The sequence below is a fragment of the Lactuca serriola genome, chromosome 3 (assembly GCF_051521515.1).
Source record: "Lactuca serriola cultivar US96UC23 chromosome 3, Lser_US96UC23_V15, whole genome shotgun sequence".
NCBI classification, from domain to species: domain Eukaryota; kingdom Viridiplantae; phylum Streptophyta; class Magnoliopsida; order Asterales; family Asteraceae; genus Lactuca; species Lactuca serriola.
This window is the reverse complement of record NC_136410.1, coordinates 282,308,015-282,327,851: the sequence shown is the minus strand read 5'-3', so window position 1 is coordinate 282,327,851 and position 19,837 is coordinate 282,308,015.

Sequence of the window (19,837 nt, the reverse complement as noted above, 5' to 3'; positions counted from 1 at the left end):
CACAATCTAACAGACACACACACGCTCAACCACTCTCGTGGCGGCAGGTGGTGGTTGGAGGTGATAGCCACCACCTCATGGTGATGGTAATGGCTTTTATTTTTATGGTCGACTAAGCAAAAGATACACACGACACGTACACTAGCAGCAAAATCACAAACACACTTCTTTGCCCGGAAAATGAATACAGCCACCCACCTGGTGGCGTAGAGCGACGACAGCAGGTGGAACAGTCGCTAGTGCGGCGGCGACGATGCAACAACGCCTTACAAGAATGAGATGAAGGAGAGAAAAGGTGGTCGGTCCCCCACTGGGAACAACAGCAACGGCGCCTGTATTTGGCTTCTTCCGATCAACTATTGCCTTAACGCCCTAAGGCGGTCTTCATCTTAAAATTAACTTGGTACTCTTAATTTTATCACCTAATTGATGTGCCGGTTAACCACACACGCTCCACCCATCTATGATAGACATCAAGCCACCCTTTGCCACCCTTGTTAGTCCTAGTTAGTGTGTCGGTTAACCACACGCACTCCACTATCGACTTAGCAAGGTGCAAAGTGTAATTTCATGGGTTGGCATCAATTTCATATTTTCCTAAAGTAACTAAGATTGAGAATTTATAAAACAATTAGTTACTTTATATTTATCTTTATACTTTTAATGAGAATTACAGTCTTTGTCCTCCCGGTCGGATAATGACGCCGCACCAGTCAACGAAGCGGTGGGTGAGAATGGACACCCATTAAGCTGCCATTTTATAGGCAACAACCTTATACCCCCCTTATAAACCGGCTTCGTGAATGAGGCCTACTAATGGTAAGACTGGCTTGTTCTTATACATATATATATATATATATATATATATATATATATATATTAAACTTATAATTTTATAACCGTATAAGGGTTGAATTTTAAACTTTTAAAAACCCTAGGGTTTGTAATTAAAGTATTCTAAAGTGACTTTACAAATTCCAAAACTTTAGGGCGAGTTTTGAAACTATTTAAAACCTTTCATTTCTATAACTTATGCATTTTAATAATTTTAATGGAAAAGACTCTGGGAATTCCATAACTTGAGGACAAGTTATGGAGTCCATTAAAAAACATTTAGATCAACAATTAAACTAACAAGCATGTCAAATAATCTCTATGATCTAAGAAAACTCATAAGCATGCGTAATTCATATCAACAATTTTCAAGAATCATATAAACTTAATATAAAACTTGAAACTTTGACAATTATCTTTGAAATTGGATAAGCATAATCATTACCACATCAAAAACAAATTTGACAATCTAAAAACAGTTTAGGGTAATGATCCTAGTCCAAATCCAACATTGAAACTTGAAATTTTGCACTCAGGGCCTCCAAGTCGTCGAGTGCAAGAACCAACTCGACGAGTCAGATGAATTTCACCATGGACTCATTGAGTCCCCCCATTGGACTCGGCGAGTTCACTAAACAGTGAGCAAAAAATCAATTTCTTTTAGCAAGTAGCATCAAGTATAATTGAAAACAAGCCTAGGCCATGATACCATTGTTGGGTTTTGAGCATTCTAACACTCCTATGGTGTGCATGCAACCCTAGAAACCTTGGATCTATGTTTTCTCTATTATACATGCAAACTTTCATTTTTCCAAGGTTTCATCCTAACTACCATATCATGGGGTAATGAAACTAGGGTTACACCATGGAAACCCTAATGTGCATGTCTTCCATATCCCTTATGCTGCATGGGTTTTAACCTCCATGGGTCACGCCAAGGGTTTAGCCCAACATGTAGACTCGTAGATCATAAGCCCACTATATAAGAATGAATGATTTACACAATCAATCCCTATATATTTAATTAGTCTCTTTTGATCACAAAATTAATTCCAAATTAATTCTTTATCAATAGTAATTAAATAATATGATTTCATATCAATATAATAGAACTTATAATATATTATCAAATCATGAATATCCTCTTCTCACAAAAGTCTATCCAAATTGTTCAGATGCCATGCAACCCAAATGGAACATGCTAAATCGGGTCAAGTACATAAAAAATATAGTTATAAACTTAGACACCTTATCCAATAGTCTCCCACTTGGATAAGTCTAATAACTATAGCTTCAAGTACGACTTCAGGATCCGACAAGCAATCTTAGCTCTTAAAAATCTTGTGGAACGAAGTTGTGCCATTTTAGATAAGGGATCATATAATCCTCTGTTCAAGATATTAGCCGGAAAATACATGGAACAACGTCGTACTTATTGTCCAATAGTTTGTTTCCCGATTTCCGATTTGTTTGACATAGAACTTAATCGAACACATCAATTCAATTCTGACTGGGCCCGACACATAAGTCAAAACAAAATCATCGAGGGGCCCACAATATCAATTTTAATTGTCCAAGGACTAAAAGGAACAAATAAACTTCAACTCATATGCTTGTACTAACTAATCATCAAATTCTACACAACAGCACGTTTTATAACATCAACTTACTGATGCGTTTTCGTACTATCATTGTACAACCAACTCATAGTCAGCAACTCATATCACTTGGTTTGAAGACTTATATGATATTACCGTCTCACGATCACCTGAGATAAATTCCATCAAGTGATACAAGTGAGTGCGGGTTTGTGACAACCCGATATTTCGAGTCAATGTAATGTAAAACCAATCAAATTTAGGTCAAAATATAACCTTCCTAAAATCTTATTTGGGATAAATAAAGTAGTAGGAATCATATCAAGGTTTGCGTACATAAAAAGAGCGTCCAAATCTGACTTCGGATGAGGAAGTTATGAATTTTTGAAGAAATTCCTTAATCACGTCATTTTAATAAATAAATAATAAAAATAATTTCGGAATTTGCCAATGGAATCTAAACAAAAGTTGTAGATCATGGTCTCACCTTCGCGTGGATATAAAGAACGTCAAAAACGGAGTTCGTATGAGGGAGATATGAACTTTTGAAGTTTATTTAAAATAAATATAAAATTTATTTATAAACTCCCGGTATTATCCGAAGGGGAGTCATCGGATAGGACCGAAGTACGCCCTGCGTACCTTCGTACGCCCCGTCTACTGAGATCAAGGGCCTCGGATCGTCCACGTCGCCCTATCCGAGGTTTCTGACCCGTCCAACCCGTCCGACCCGCTGTCCCATCCGACCCGCTGTCCCGTCCGACCCGCCTCCCCAGCGACCCGTCCCATCCGAAGCCGAGGCAGTCGAGGCTTCGGTCATGCATGACGTACGCGTACGCGCTGCGTACGAGCGTACGCCCCGCGTACCGAGGCGGTTCAGCCTTACTATAAATAGAATGCGAGGCTTTCCGAAAATTTTGCTCACTTCTCTCTTTTCTCTCACGATCTTGCCTCGATTTCCGTGCCCGTTAAAACCCGAAGCTCTGGTCTTTTTGCTCAAGTCCCGAGGGTCGATTTTACTCCTGAGATTCCCGAGAATCCCGAGAAAAATCCGTTTTCCGAGACGAAACTCTGCCCGGTTTTCCATCTCGCTTTCTTCAATAAATCAAGTGAGTTCATACCCCTTAATTTACCTTCTAAATATTCTATAAATTCTTTTATATGCTTTCAAGGGGGGGGGGATACAAGTTAAATACTTATAGTTATTGCTTCAATCACATGTGATTGCATTAATCACATGTGATTAATAACTAGGGAAACCAGTGATTTTATCACTGTTCAAACTGTCTATCAAACTGATTTACTTCAAAATGTTTTCCAAACCCATTTACCTTTCAAATTTATACTACAACTGTGATTTAAACAAATGTTCCTTATACTTAAACTATTTTAATCAAATCTATGCCTTCAAATTGTTTTATAGATTGACATCAAGTCGATCTTTCTTTAAAAATAATACTTATGTTTCAAATGTCTTATAAATACTTATTTATGCTTTTATATTATAAATTACATGCCCATATATGTATAGATGTATAAATAATGTTTAAAGGGCTTAGGAAGGCCATCCACCCTATTTCCTTTTTCTCGATTTGGATGTGGTCTGGTGGGATTTCGGGTGACCATCCGAAGGTCGTTTCCATATTAATTATATATCAAATATACATATATAGACATAAAAGTACTTCCATAATCATACGTACTAGACGCACCGTTAGCAAGTTACCATCGGGGTAACACTGAATCATACTATTACAACTACTAGATCAATGAGTCAGTTCATTCATGAGTCTATACTAGGAAGAGAATATATAACTATACTATGAGAGCATATACAACTATACTAGAACGAGAAACATTTCTTCACATATGCAAGAATACGATAACAAATGTGATCCACTGTATCGGAGCATGCCTTAAATGTCATGGCCCGAGTTGTAGCCAGAATTTTCTTGGAGGGAGAGCGTTGAGTTTGCGTATAGATCTATACTGGATTGACTATCCTACACCTTGCTGCTAGCTACAGCCGGACCTGCAGGTCTGCGGGTGCCAAACGTCATTCCGTTATTACGACCGTTCTTTATGTCGTTGTTATCAGTCGATAGTATGGTGCAATTATCACATTATACCTTAATATAAATCCGGTTAAGGTAATTAGTACAGCAGTAGTCACTATAAAACTAAGCTACAGTACTACAATGATTTACCCATTACATATTTTTAGTGATAACTTCACTTGAATTTTAATGTAGAAACTATATTTTGTTAAAAGATAGTTGCACTTGGCAAATTACACACTTTTACAACAAGCGATCATTCAAAACAGTTAAAGCCTTGGTAGCAGGCTACTATTTTAGAAAATATAGGTTTTTCTGAGAGATTCAAACTTTTACAAACACTTACATACATGAACTTATACTTAAGACATGTTCAAATGTTTTTTTTGATAACAAACACCAACATTAAAGTACTTATGAACTCACCAGCTTAATGCTGATAAACTCTTTCAAAATAACTTGTATTCTCAGGTCATCAGTAGACAGGTACCGATGCCAGCTTTTGAGATGATGGAGCGCACTTAAGACTCATCATATTATTATTTTGATTTACGTTATATTTTTGGTGTCTAAAACTGTACAGAACACGCTTGTATTAAAAATATATATTTAATGCAATGGATGATGTTTGCTTATTTACATTTACTGTGTTGTGATTACCTTACATGACGTCCTCCGCCCCAAAACGTTTCCGCCGTTCTTGGTTTTGGGGTGTGACAGATTGGTATCAGAGCATTGTTTATAGTGAATTGAGTATATCAACCCATAAAAGATATACTAAACTATAAACCCATTAGGGATTAAACTCTGACCAAGAGTCTATACTTTAAATATTAAAATATTTAATTAAGTATACTAGTCTGCATTCATACTAAAACCAGTGTCACAATGACAAGAACAAAAGTATTACGATTGTTAAATATCACAAGTAAGCTCGGGGATGTATGGTCAGTCCTGGGAATGGCATAGCCTGATCAACTATGCTGGTCCTAGGAGTGATTAGCACATGCCCTAGAATGGTTGTGATAGGTTAACAAGTCTAAAAACTTACCAATAATACCACAAGAAGATCAGTAAAACATAAACTTAAAATACTGTAGGTGTATTTTGTACTACTAGTTACACGTATACTGTATTCGTATACCTCTCTTCTCGCGTAGATCTAATGGCTAGATTCCATCACGGCGACCCGTACTTTCCGAATGAAGGCAATGACGGGTGGATCGATGAAGAGCCCGATAATGAGCATCCAATCCCTTTAGATGATCACCTCGCAGAAGGCTTTTCTGATGGATCCGACTCCGAGCCTGAAGTCAACAACCTACCGCTAGTAGTTCAAGCCCCAAACAACAACCCTCGACCAGCGTTTCCAGGTCCTACTCCCTTGTGGGCAAACAACTTGAATCGCTGGAGTGATGAACAGGGTCAACCCTTACCATACTTTGGGGACCGAAGCTTTCACAACGTCAGCGATGGTGGCTCTGCTGACCGAACTCTGCCTGTCTTTATCCACAGAATAGCTTGTGAAGTCGAGCAAGGTCGAGCAGCCATCGACCGGGTCATAGAGTTTGATGCCATCTCAGGTGTCAACACAGTCCGCATCCGCCGTCTTGAAGAAGACATGGAACGGACCCGAAGAACAAATAAAACCCTGTAGTAGCAGTTGGCTGCCTCACGAGCTGAAATATTGGAACTTCGAGCTCGTCAGAGGACTCAGGATCGACACATTCAAGAGGTGTTTCGTCAAGTGTCCGACCGCAGTACTCGCCCGGGATTTTTCCCATCGCCGTTGGTTGATGTCTAGTACATCTCCGTCTTTTAATTAAAGAATAGCCTTTAACATCTGTGCTCCAAGTAGCACTTGTGTGTAAAATATTTCTAACTTTCCGTACTCAAATTTGAAATCTAAGAACTGTCAAACTTTTCTATATGGTATGATGTATGACCTACTGTTAGGTCGATTTTCCCTGAACTTATTACATCAGTAATACCAATAAATTTTTTAGATCTATCTATCTGGGGAAAAATCTATACACTTGTGCTTTCCTACTAATATTTCTTATTGTGGTTTCAAGCACTCTTTCAACTTTTGGACTATGTTTAGTTAGTCCATGTGTCACTCTCATGTTGCTTACAAATTGATTCTTACCGTTTTCTTATCTTTATAAACTTATATCTGAAAGATGCCTCCTCGCAAATCTCCCAGGAATAATCCTGCACCACCACCTCCTCCGCCTCCGGTCATCGATACTATAGCCCTGAATGCTGCCGTAACTGCAGCAGTGGCAACTGCCATGGCTCAGTATCACTCTTCTGATGCCAGCAGAGGTGGAACCCCTGTGGAGTCAACACCGGTTGAAACCCCTGTGCGCTCGAGAGAGTGCTCATACAAGGATTTCACAAATTGCAAACCGAAGCCTTTTTACGGCACCGGCGGAGTCATTGCCCTCTCGCAATGGCTCGAGAAGACTGAATCAGTCTTCGAAATCTGTTCATGTCCTGCGGCGAGTAAAGTCAAGTACGCCGCATGCACCTTTGAAGGAAAGGCCCTGACATGGTGGAACGGCCATGTTAAGGCACTAACTCTCGTCGTAGCCAACGACATAGGCTGGGAAACAATGAAAGACCTCATGACTGAGGAATACTGCCCGAGGGGCGAGATCCAGAAACTGGAGCAAGAACTCTGGAACCTGACGATGAAGGGCACCAATGTGGTCGCTTATACTGCCCGATTCAGCGAGCTGGTGGCCCTCTGCCCCAATATGGTTCCCACCGAGGGGAAGAAGATCGAGAGGTACATATGGGGGCTAGTGCCTCCGTATCAGGGGAATGTGCTAGCGTCAAACCCCGCTACCTTCGACAGTGCCAAACGATTGGCACAACGACTCATTGACCATGGAGTCAAAACCCCTGCAACCACAACCACCCTAGCCATCCCGGAACCCTCCAAACCCGCTGATACTAAGCGGAAATTCTGGGATGAAAAGAAGAAGCAGCAGGCTGCCAAAAAGCAGCAAATGGTGGCAATTCATGCTGCAATAACCCCTACTGCTGCTACTACTGCTCCGGTGGGTCGGTATGTTGGAAGTTCGCCCAAGTGCAACAAATGCAACTACCACCACAACGGCCCCTGCCGTGAAATGCAGTGCTCTAACTGCAACAGGAAAGGACACACCGTCCGATTCTGTAAGTTCCCGGCATAACCTATCAACCAAGTCCCTGGCTCTGGCGTGAGCCCAACCTGCTATGGATGTGGCGAAGCAGGCCACTTTAAGAGGGACTGCCCCAAAGCGAGGAATGCGGGAGGAGCAGGGAGGGTACTAGCTATAGGCCACGGGGAAGCAGTTGCTAACTCGATAATGGTGACTGGTACGTTCCTCCTCGATAACTCCTATGCATGCATCCTGTTCGATAGTGGAGCGGAGCGAAGCTTCGTAAACCATAAAATTGCTCGCATGCTTAATCAACCACCACACCCACTCAAAGAACTATTCACAGTAGAAATGGCTAATGGAAAAACTAAAAATACGAGTAGCATATACTTAGGTTGTACCCTAACTCTAGATAACCATTCATTTCCTATCGACCTCATGCCAGTCTCAATAAAAAGTTTCGACGTTATCATTGGCATGGACTGGTTAAGCCTTCATCGTGCCGACATCATGTGCTTCGAGAAAGCATTCCGTCTAAACCTTCCGTCTAACGAAACTCTTATAGTCTATGGCGACAAACCCGGTGCAAGTCTTCGCATCATATCAAGTATTCAAGCACAAAAATACCTGCGTAAGGAATACCATGCATTCCTTGCGCACGTCGTCGACACGAGCCTCGAAACGAAAGAACTAAAGAACATCCCAGTAGTGAGCGACTTCCCCGACATTTTCCCAGAAGAACTACCCGGGTTACCTCCGCAACGACAAGTCGAGTTCAGAATCGACTTAGTCCTAGGAGCTACCCCAGTAGCCAAGTCGCCCTACCGCTTAGCACCAGCTGAGATGTAGGAACTCTCTGGTCAACTTAACGAACTGCTCAGCAAGGGCTTTATAAGACCAAGTTTCTCACCTTGGGGAGCACCGGTCTTGTTCGTTAAGAAGAAAGACAGATCCTTCCATATGTGTATTGACTACAGAGAACTCAACAAACTAACGGTCAAGAATCGTTACCCTCTGCCTCGCATAGATGACCTATTCGACCAACTGCAAGGGGCGAACTATTTTTCTAAGATTGATCTGAGATCCGGATATCACCAGTTACGAGTGCTAGAGGAGGATGTTCCGAAGACAGCCTTCCGAACTCGTTACGGACATTACGAGTTCGTGGTGATGTCATTCGGATTGACCAATGCGCCCGCAGTCTTCATGGATCTGATGAATAGAGTATGCCGACCCTACTTGGATCAGTTCGTCATCGTTTTCATTGACGACATCCTGATCTACTCCCGAAGTAAGAAAGAGCATGGCGATCATCTGCGACAAATTCTAGAGACTTTACGAAAAGAGAAGCTTTATGCGAAGTTCTCGAAATCTGAATTTTGGATCCGGAGAGTTGAATTCTTAGGACACGTAGTAAGCGAAGAGGGAATCCACGTGGACCCATCCAAAATTAAAGCCATTGAGAACTGGTCAGCACCGAAGACGCCTACAGAAATTCGTCAATTTCTAAGTCTCGCTGGCTACTACCGCAGATTCATTCAGAACTTCTCTCAAATAGCGAAACCTCTTACAACCCTAACCCAGAAAGGCGTGGCCTTTGACTGGGAAGAGAAACAAGAAAGAGCGTTCGAAACGCTCAAACGGGCCTTGTGCACCGCACCAATACTATCCCTTCCCGAAGGAATAGAAGACTTCGTAGTTTATTGCAATGCATCGAATCAAGGGCTCGGATGTGTTCTGATGCAGCGAGGTAAGGTCATCGCCTACGCCTCGAGACAATTGAAGACACACGAGGTTAACTACACGACCCACGATCTTGAACTAGGAGCAGTGGTATTTGCTCTGAAGATCTGGAGACATTACTTGTATGGAACGAAGAGCACTATCTTTACCGACCACAAGATTTTACAACACATTTTCGATCAAAAGGAGCTCAACATGAGACAACGACGGTGGGTCGAGCTACTCAGTGATTACGAATGCGATATTCGTTATCATCCGGGTAAAGCCAACGTAGTAGCAGACGCACTAAGTCGGAAGGAATATTCTGGTCGCAAGGTCAAGTCATTGTCAATAACCATCCATTCACACTTGTCTAAGCAAATTCAGGAGGCTCAACTTGTAGCCATGAAACCTGAAAATGTGACGAATGAATCCCTTAGAGGAATGGACAAGAATTTAGAAGCCAAGGGTGATGGAGCCTTATATTTCATGAACCGGATCTGGACACCGAAACACGGTGGTTTCCGAGACTTGGTCATGACCGAGGCGCACAACACTCGGTATTCCGTCCACCCAGGTTCAGATAAGATGTATCTGGATCTTAAGAAGCTATACTGGTGGCCTAATATGAAAGCAGAGATTGCTACCTTCGTAAGTAAATGCCTTACTTGCGCAAAGGTTAAGGTCGAGTACCAGAAGCCCTCTGGTTTACTGCAACAACCAGAGATCCTGGAATGGAAGTGGGAGCGGATCACTATGGATTTCATAACCAAGTTGCCACAGACGGCGGGTGGACTTGACACCATATGGGTCATCGTTGATAGATTGACCAAGTCTGCACACTTCCTGCCTATCAAAGAAACTGACAAGATGGAGAAACTTACGAGAACATACATTAGGGAAATCGTACAGCTACATGGTGTACCTATGTCCATTATCTCCGATAGAGATAGTAGGTTCACCTCAAGATTTTGGCAAACACTACAACATTCCCTAGGAACAAGGCTGGACATGAGCACAGCCTACCATCCACAGACCGACGGACAGAGTGAGAGGACCATCCAAACTCTGGAGGATATGTTGCGAGCCTGCGTGATTGACTTTGGGAAGGCATGGGATACTCATTTACCCCTTGTCGAGTTTTCCTATAATAACAGTTATCACACGAGCATCAAGGCTGCTCCATTTGAAGCTCTCTACGGCCGAAAGTGCAGATCCCCTCTGTGCTGGGCTGAGGTGGGTGATACCCAATTAGCCAGGGAGCAAACTTCCGACAGTACTCTCACCGGTCCGGAGATCATTCGGGAAACGACGGAGAAAATCGTTCAAATCCGTGAACGATTGAAAGCCTCTAGAGACCGACAGAAGAGCTACGCTGATAAACGAAGGAAACCTTTGGAATTTCAGGTGGGAGACCGAGTCCTCCTCAAAGTCTCACCCTGGAAGGGCTTGATACGCTTCGGCAAGCGTGGAAAGCTTAATCCGAGGTACATAGGGCCTTTCGAGATTCTTGCAACATTCGGCCCCGTAGCTTACAAACTCGAACTACCAGACGCACTTCGTAACGTACATTCTACATTCCACGTATCTAACTTGAAAAAGTGTCTATCCGACGAGACTCTTGTAATCCCACTCGACGAGATCGAAGTCAACGAGAGCCTCAACTTCGTGGAAGAACCTGTAGAGATCATGGACCGTAAGGTCAAGCAGACAAAGCAAAGTCGTATCCCTATCGTGAAGGTTCGCTGGAATGCCAAGCGAGGGCCAAAATTCACTTGGGAACGTGAGGATCAGATGAAACTAAAATACCCTCACCTTTTTGCTTAGTTATTTGTAATTTTAACTTGCTTAAATTCTAATTTCGGGACGAAATTCCTTCTAACGGGGGGATGATGTGACAACCCGATATTTCGAGTCAATGTAATGTAAAACCAATCAAATTTAGGTCAAAATATAACCTTCCTAAAATCTTATTTGGGATAAATAAAGTAGTAGGAATCATATCAAGGTTTGCGTACATAAAAAGAGCGTCCAAATCTGACTTCGGATGAGGAAGTTATGAATTTTTGAAGAAATTCATTAATCACGTCATTTTAATAAATAAATAATAAAAATAATTTCGGAATTTGCCAACGGAATCTAAACGAAAGTTGTAGATCATGGTCTCACCTTCGCGTGGACATAAAGAACGTCAAAAACGGAGTTCGTATGAGGGAGATATGAACTTTTGAAGTTTATTTAAAATAAATATAAAATTTATTTATAAACTTCCGGTATTATCCGAAGGGGAGTCATCGGATAGGACCGAAGTACGCCCTGCGTACCTTCGTACGCCCCGCGTACTGAGATCAAGGGCCTCGGATCATCCACGTCGCCCTATCCGAGGTTTCCGACCCGTCCGACCCGTCCGAAGCGTCCGACCCGTCCGACCCGCTGTCCCATCCGACCCGCTGTCCCGTCCGACCCGCCTCCCCAGCGACCCGTCCCATCCGAAACCGAGGCAGTCGAGGCTTCGGTCATGCATGACGTACGCGTACGCGCTGCGTACGAGCGTACGCCCCGCGTACCGAGGCGGTTCAGCCTTACTATAAATAGAATGCGAGGCTTTCCGAAAATTTTGCTCACTTCTCTCTTTTCTCTCATGATCTTGCCTCGATTTCCGTGCCCGTTAAAACCCGAAGCTCTGGTCTTTTTGCTCAAGTCCCGAGGGTCGATTTTACTCCCGAGATTCCCGAGAATCCTGAGAAAAATCCGTTTTCCGAGACAAAACTCTGCCCGGTTTTCCATCTCGCTTTCTTCAATAAATCAAGTGAGTTCATACCCCTTAATTTACCTTCTAAATGTTCTATAAATTCTTTTATATGCTTTCAAGGGGGGGGATACAAGTTAAATACTTATAGTTATTGCTTCAATCACATGTGATTGCATTAATCACATGTGATTAATAACTAGGGAAACCAGTGATTTTATCACTGTTCAAACTGTCTATCAAACTGATTTACTTCAAAATGTTTTCCAAACCCATTTACCTTTCAAATTTATACTACAACTGTGATTTAAACAAATGTTCCTTATACTTAAACTGTTTTAATCAAATCTATGTCTTCAAATTGTTTTATAGATTGACATCAAGTCGATCTTTCTTTAAAAATAATAATTATGTTTCAAATGTCTTATAAATACTTATTTATGCTTTTATATTATAAATTGCATGCCCATATATGTATAGATGTATAAATAATGTTTAAAGGGCTTAGGAAGGCCATCCACCCTATTTCCTTTTTCTCGATTTGGATGTGGTCTGGTGGGATTTCGGGTGACCATCCGAAGGTCGTGTCCATATTAATTATATATCAAATATACATATATAGACATAAAAGTACTTCCATAATCATACGTACTAGACGCACCGTTAGCAAGTTACCATCGAGGTAACACTGAATCATACTATTACAACTACTAGATCAATGAGTCAGTTCATTCATGAGTCTATACTAGGAAGAGAATATATAACTATACTATGAGAGCATATACAACTATACTAGAACGAGAAACATTTCTTCACATATGCAAGAATACGATAACAAATGTGATCCACTGTATCGGAGCATGCCTTAAATGTCATGGCCCGAGTTGTAGCCAGAATTCTCTTGGAGGGAGAGCGTTGAGTTTGCGTATAGATCTATACCGGATTGACTATCCTACACCTTGCTGCTAGCTACAGCCGGACCTGCAAGTCTACGGGTGCCAAACGTCATTCCGTTATTACGACCGTTCTTTATGTCGTTGTTATCAGTCGATAGTATGGTGCAATTATCACATTATACCTTAATATAAATCCGGTTAAGGTAATTAGTACAGCAGTAGTCACTATAAAACTAAGCTACAGTACTACAATGATTTAACCATTACATACTTTTAGTGATAACGTCACTCGAATTTTAATGTACAAACTATATTTTGTTAAAAGATAGTTGCACTTGGGAAATTACACACTTTTACAACAAGCGATCATTCAAAACAGTTAAAGCCTTGGTAGCAGGCTACTATTTTAGAAAATATAGGTTTTTCTGAGAGATTCAAACTTTTACAAACACTTACATACATGAACTTATACTTAAGACATGTTCAAATGTTTTTTTTATAACAAACACCAAAATTAAAGTACTTATGAACTCACCAGCTTAATGCTGATAAACTCTTTAAAAATAACTTGTATTCTCAGGTCATTAGTAGACAGGTACCGATGCCAGCTTTTGAGATGATGGAGCGCACTCAAGACTCATCATATTATTATTTTGATTTACGTTATATTTTTGGTGTCTAAAACTGTACAGAACACGCTTGTATTAAAAATATATATTTAATGCAATGGATGATGTTGTTTGCTTATTTACATTTACTGTGTTGTGATTACCTTACATGACGTCCTCCGCCCCAGAACGTTTCCACCGTTCTTGGTTTTGGGGTGTGACAGGGTTAAATCCAATACTAAAAACTTATGAGAACTCATGAATTTTGCAGCAACAATTACTATGTCTAATACAATTCATAAAAATCTACAAAACCAATTCATGACAGTCTTATTTCAATACCTACTTCGAAGGTATGATCGACTGTGGATAGTTTGAATAATATAATTATTTTGGAAGTCAAGACATGCAAAGTGAAACAATAGTAAATGATTGACAAAAGACAGTACCCTACTAGTAAATAAAAACACCTTTTATTTAAACATCAAATGTCTATTACTTTTCAACTATTACAAGTTTCGAAAGCTATCTAATTACTAAAACCAATATCATCCTTCAGCCCAATGCGCCTCACATGCTGTAAATGTCTAACCCTACACAGTCCCTTCATTAGGGATTTGCTGGGTTCTCTTCCGATGATACCCACTTTTCCACGAGGATTCGTTCTTCTATTCGATTTCTAATGAAGTGGTATTTTTGTCGATATTCTTGGATCTGCCATGATCCCTTGGTTCGTTGACTAAGGCAACTGCACTCTCGTTATCACAGAAAATCTCTATAGGCTCCTTTATAGTTGGTACAACTCCATGGTCTCCAACGAAGTTCTTCAATCATATTGCCTCCTTCGCCGCCTCGTTTGCTACTATGTACTATGACTTGCAAGTTGAATCAGCTACTATCTCCTGCTTGGAAATTTTCCAAGCAATTGCTCCTCCATTTAGGGTAAAGACCCAGCGCGACTGAGAGCGGAAATTATCCATGTCAGTCTGAAAGCTGGCATCACTATACCTTAATACTCTAGAGCTAAGCTATCAATTGCGCGCTATAGCGGCGATATAGCGTTTTGCGGAGGTCAATGACCGCTATTTTTAGTTTAGTGTTTTCATTTCACGGTACCACTTAGGGGTGTAAACGAGTCGAGTCGAGCTGAATACTACCAAGCTCGAAGCTCGGCTCGACTAAAATACTCGAGCTCGAAACTCGGCTCGAACCGGCTCGAGCCTTGATTTTAAGCTCGAGCTTAGGCTCATGAAATTCTCGACAGTCTCGAGCTCGGCTCGGGTCGACTAATATTTAAAAAAAATCAAAATCACTAAATTGAGTAAAAAATATTAAACATTCCACATGTAAATGTCCAAGCTACAAAAAAAAAACTATTAATCACCAAATATGAATATAACATCAACCATATATGTCATAAATGAATAATTATAAATAAATGACATATATCTTATAAATGGAAAATTATAAACAAATGGCATATATGTAAATTACACTAAGCTCAACTAAGCTCGCGAGCCTTACGAGCTTAGTATTTTTGTACTCGAGCTCGGCTCGATAAGGTACTCGAGTGGCTCGAGCTCGAGGTCAGTTCGATTAAGGTCGAGTTGATTTCGAGTATTTTCCGAGTCGGTCTTGAGTTTCTCGTGAGTTGGCTTGTCTCACTTACACCCCTAGTACTGCTATCAGCGGTGCTATTCACTGCTATTTACCGCTATTTCAATAACCGCAATTGCGGCGCTATGAGCGCTATTCCATTTTTGTTCACATTTTGGGCCATTTGGTTTCTTTGTCAATGAAAAGCTAGTTTTAGTGATCTCACTACAATTTCATTTTAAAAACCCCGAACAACTAACATAATTAAAAGCATTAAAAGCAACTACGTCTACCGATAACTCTCTTTCTCATCTCTTTCTGTACTCACGAAGACTTGAGGTGTTATGGTTGGACTCCATTAAAAAATTTTGTAAATCGACCGACACCTTTGACGCTATGAATTTGGAATTAACTCCTTAAAGCAACCAAGACTTACTAATACGACATTAACCCATGCAATGCAATTAAACTTTATTTGACACTTTGACACTGCCTAGTTTCCATATTACTATAATAGAATATTATGTTATGTTTTTATATGACTTTTTAGGTTTGATGATATTAATTCTATATAGATTTATAGTATTAATAATCAAATATATAAATTCTATATAAATATAATATAAAATTATAAATTATAAGTAATATTTAAAAACCGCTATATCACCGTTATACCACCACGATAACCGCGATCTCAAATAGCGACATGTGACCGCTATTGAAAATTTGACCACGATAACTGCATAGCTCTCCAGTCATCACTGCCACCAAGGGCTTGACCCATTCCTTAGTCCTCCGCAGGTACTTAAGAATGTTCTTCACCACAGTCCCATGAGCGTTGCCCGAATTCCATTGATATCTACTAGACCATGCTTAAAGAAAATGCCACATCAGGGTGAGTACAAGTCATAGCATACATGATAGAGCCTACAATGGAAGCATATGGTACTCGACTCATCTAAGTTATCTCAGCCTCTGTACTCGGGCTCTAAGTCTTACTCAGTTTGGTGTTACTCTGGATCGGTAAGTCACATTTCTTAAAATCCTGCATGTTGAATCTTTTCAACACCTTTTCCAAGTAGGTGCTTTGACTAAGACTAATTAGTCTCTTACTCTTGTCTCTCAATATCCTTATCCCTAGGATATAGGCAGCTTCTCAAAGGTCCTTCATAGCGAAACACTTCCCAAGCCAAGACTTAACCTCCTGCAAGGTTGGGACGTCATTTCCAATGAGTAGTATGTCATCCACATACTATACCAAAAGGCTAACTATACTCCTACTAGCCTTAACATATAGACAAGACTCATCCTCGCTCCGCAAAAAGCCAAACTCTTTAACTTTCTCATTGAAACAAAGTTTCCATCTACGAGATGGTTGGTTTAATCCATAGATGAATTTCTCAAGCTTACACACTCTATTAGGGTATTTTTCATCAACAAAAGCCTCTGACTGACTTATGTAAATATCCTCAGCTAACTTTCCACTAACGAAAGAGGTTTTGACATCCATTTTCCAAATTTCATAATCATGAAATGCAGCTATGGCTAACATAACCCTAATTGACTTAATCTTCGCTACTGGTGAGAAGATCTCATAATAGTCAACTCCCGAAGTTTGAGTAAAGCCCTTCGCAACCAGTCGTGCCTTATAAGTGTGTACCTTCCCATCCATGTTGGTCTTCTTCTTGAAGATCCATTTGATTATGATTGTTTTACGACCCCGTACATAGTAAACCAAGTTCCAAACTTGATTGTCATACATGGACTGAATCTCGCTATCCATAGCCTCTTTCTATTTAGCAGATTTAGGGCCTGCCATGGCTTCCTTGAAGTTGTAAGGTTCATCCAAATTTATCAGTGTACTATCACTGATAAATGCATCACCTTCTGTAGTAATATGGAAACCATAATAAAAATTAGGTGTTCTCCTAACTCTTATGGAACGCCTCAGAGGTATGGACTCATCAATCGGATTAACATGAGTTTCCTCCTCAGGTTGATTGCTAGTGTTTGAGGTTCCTTCACAACTTGAGTCTTGAAGTTCTTCAAGGTTAATTTGCCTCATACTGTTTCCTTGGCTTATGAATTCTCTCTCACGAAAGACTCCTCTCCTCACCACAAAGACAACATTGTCACTCGGTTTGTAGAAGAGATAACCAAAAGATTTATGTGGGTAGCCGATGAAAATACGCCGCTGACTTAGAGGTTCGAGCTTTTCATGAGTCTCATGCCTCACGAAAGCCTCGCAACCCCAAATCTTGATGTCGTCTAAAGTGGGAACTTTCCCAGTCCACATTTCGTGAGGTGTTTTGGCAACCTTTTTGGTAGGGACTAGATTAAGGATATGGGCGACAGTCTCTAAGGCATATCTCCATAATGAGAATGGTAACGAAGCTCGACTCATCATGAAACGAACCGTTTCTCACAAGGTTCGATTACGCCTCTTAGCCACACCATCCAGCTGTGGTGTCCTAGGGGGTGTCAATTGTGAAACAATTCCACATTCCTTAAGATAGTCAAGGAACTCGATACTAAGATACTCACCACCTGGATCAGATCAGGGCATCTTTATTGTCCCACCCAACTGATTCTCCACTTCTTGTTTAAACTCTTTGAATTTTTCAAAGGTTTCTGACTTATGCTTGATTAAGTAGATATAGCCATACCTACTGTAATCATCAGTAAAAGTCACATAGAAGCGGTTAGCATCCCTTGTGACGGTTTTGAAGGGTCCACTCACATCTACGTGTATGAGGTCCAACAAACCTTCACCCCTTGGACAACTCCCAGTGAAGGGTGGCTTAGTCATTTTTCCAAGTTAACAAGATTCACAACTATCATCTGAATTTAAGTCAAATGACTCCAAGACTCCAGCCTTTTGGAGTTGGCCTATGCGCTTCTTGTTGGCATGTCCAAGACGACAATGCCACAAGGATGCCTTATCCAAACTATTGGAAGAATCAATATGCAATGTATTATTTCCTAAGTTGTCTACAACCGACAAATTTTCATATACACCATCACAAGGTAATGCTTTAAAATAAAAACACCATTATAGAAAGCATTAATACCACCACATTGATTGTCAAATGAAACAGTAAATCCTTGTTTGTACAAACCATGAAAGGAAATAATATTTCTCGCCATTTTAGACGAGTAACAACCTTTATTAAAATCTAATATTAACCTACTACTAAACAATAAGGAATAAACTCCAATATTGGTGACATGTGAAGCTTTCCTATTCCTCATGATCAAGTTTATTCCTTTGCTCCACATCCTCACTTCTTTATAGGCACTTCAAATCAGAACAAATATGAATTCCACACCCTGTATCAAGGACCCAAGAATTAGTATGTGGTGAGTTATTAGACAATATAGTGTAAATACCTACATGGGTAGGTTTCACATTCCCATCCTTAACATCCTGCAAGTACTTGGGGCAGCTTCGCTTCTTGTGCCCTTTTTCCTGACAGTAGAAGCGTTGTGCATCCTTCGGGTTGGAAGAGGGTGTGGAAGAACCACCTTTGGTTCCACTTGAACAGGAGCCATCAAGAGTCATTCCCTTGGTACCCTTCAAAGGGGTCTTCCTCTTTGTCCCTTTAACTTGCCCGATTGCCAGAACAGGGGCGGTGGTAGGAGTGACAACAACATTCTTACCTTTGAGACTACTTTCAACAGTCCTCAAAATTCCTTGAAGTTTGCTTAGTGTGACCTCCTCTTTGTTCATATGATAGGTCATACGGAACTGATCATAAAAAGAGGGTAAGGAGTGTAGAATAATATCTATTGCTAACTCCTCATTAAAGTTCACATTTAACTTTAGCAAATGGTCCACAAATCATTGCATTTTTTGCAGGTGGCCCGTGATAGACTCTCCATTCTTCATTTTTGTTGTTATCATGGAGGTGATGATTTCATACCTTTGCTGACGCGAACTCTGATGGTATCTTTCCATCAGGTCCTGGTGCATCTCATAAAGGTAGAAATATTCATATGATTTATGGAGTTCTGCTATCATGGTAGCCAACATGATAGAAGATACCTTAGTGGAATCCTTCTCATGGGTAGTGTAATTAGCACTCTCCTATGGAGTAACAGAAGACTCATCAATAACCTTTAGCTCCTTAGCAAGGAGATATTGCTTGTCCTGATCGTGAGTGACCATCCTTATGTTCCTAATGCAATCATTGAAATTAGTTCCATCAAAGATGACTCTCCCACAAAGGTTCATGAGAGAGAAGGAGACAATAGAGTTTGAGCCAGAAGCATTGTTGGAAAACACCTGAAAAGGAAGAAAGACAAGTTTAGATTAGATGAAAAGTCCTTAATAAGACAACCACATGAAATATTAAGGCTAGGACCCAACACAATTTTTTATAACTTGGAAGAGGTATGCTATAATCCAACCTACAAAATATTTGAAGGTAGGTAAATGACGATTTACCAATTTCCACCATGAAAAAAGAAACAGATTATTAAGTTTTAATTGGATTGAAACTCCTAGATATTTTGAGATTCATTGAACAATTCAATGGCATGTTTAAATCTCGATTATGCCCTTCAAGTTTGTGGCTGGGATACCGAGGATCACAAACAAGGTGTGAATAACCATGCAAATTAAC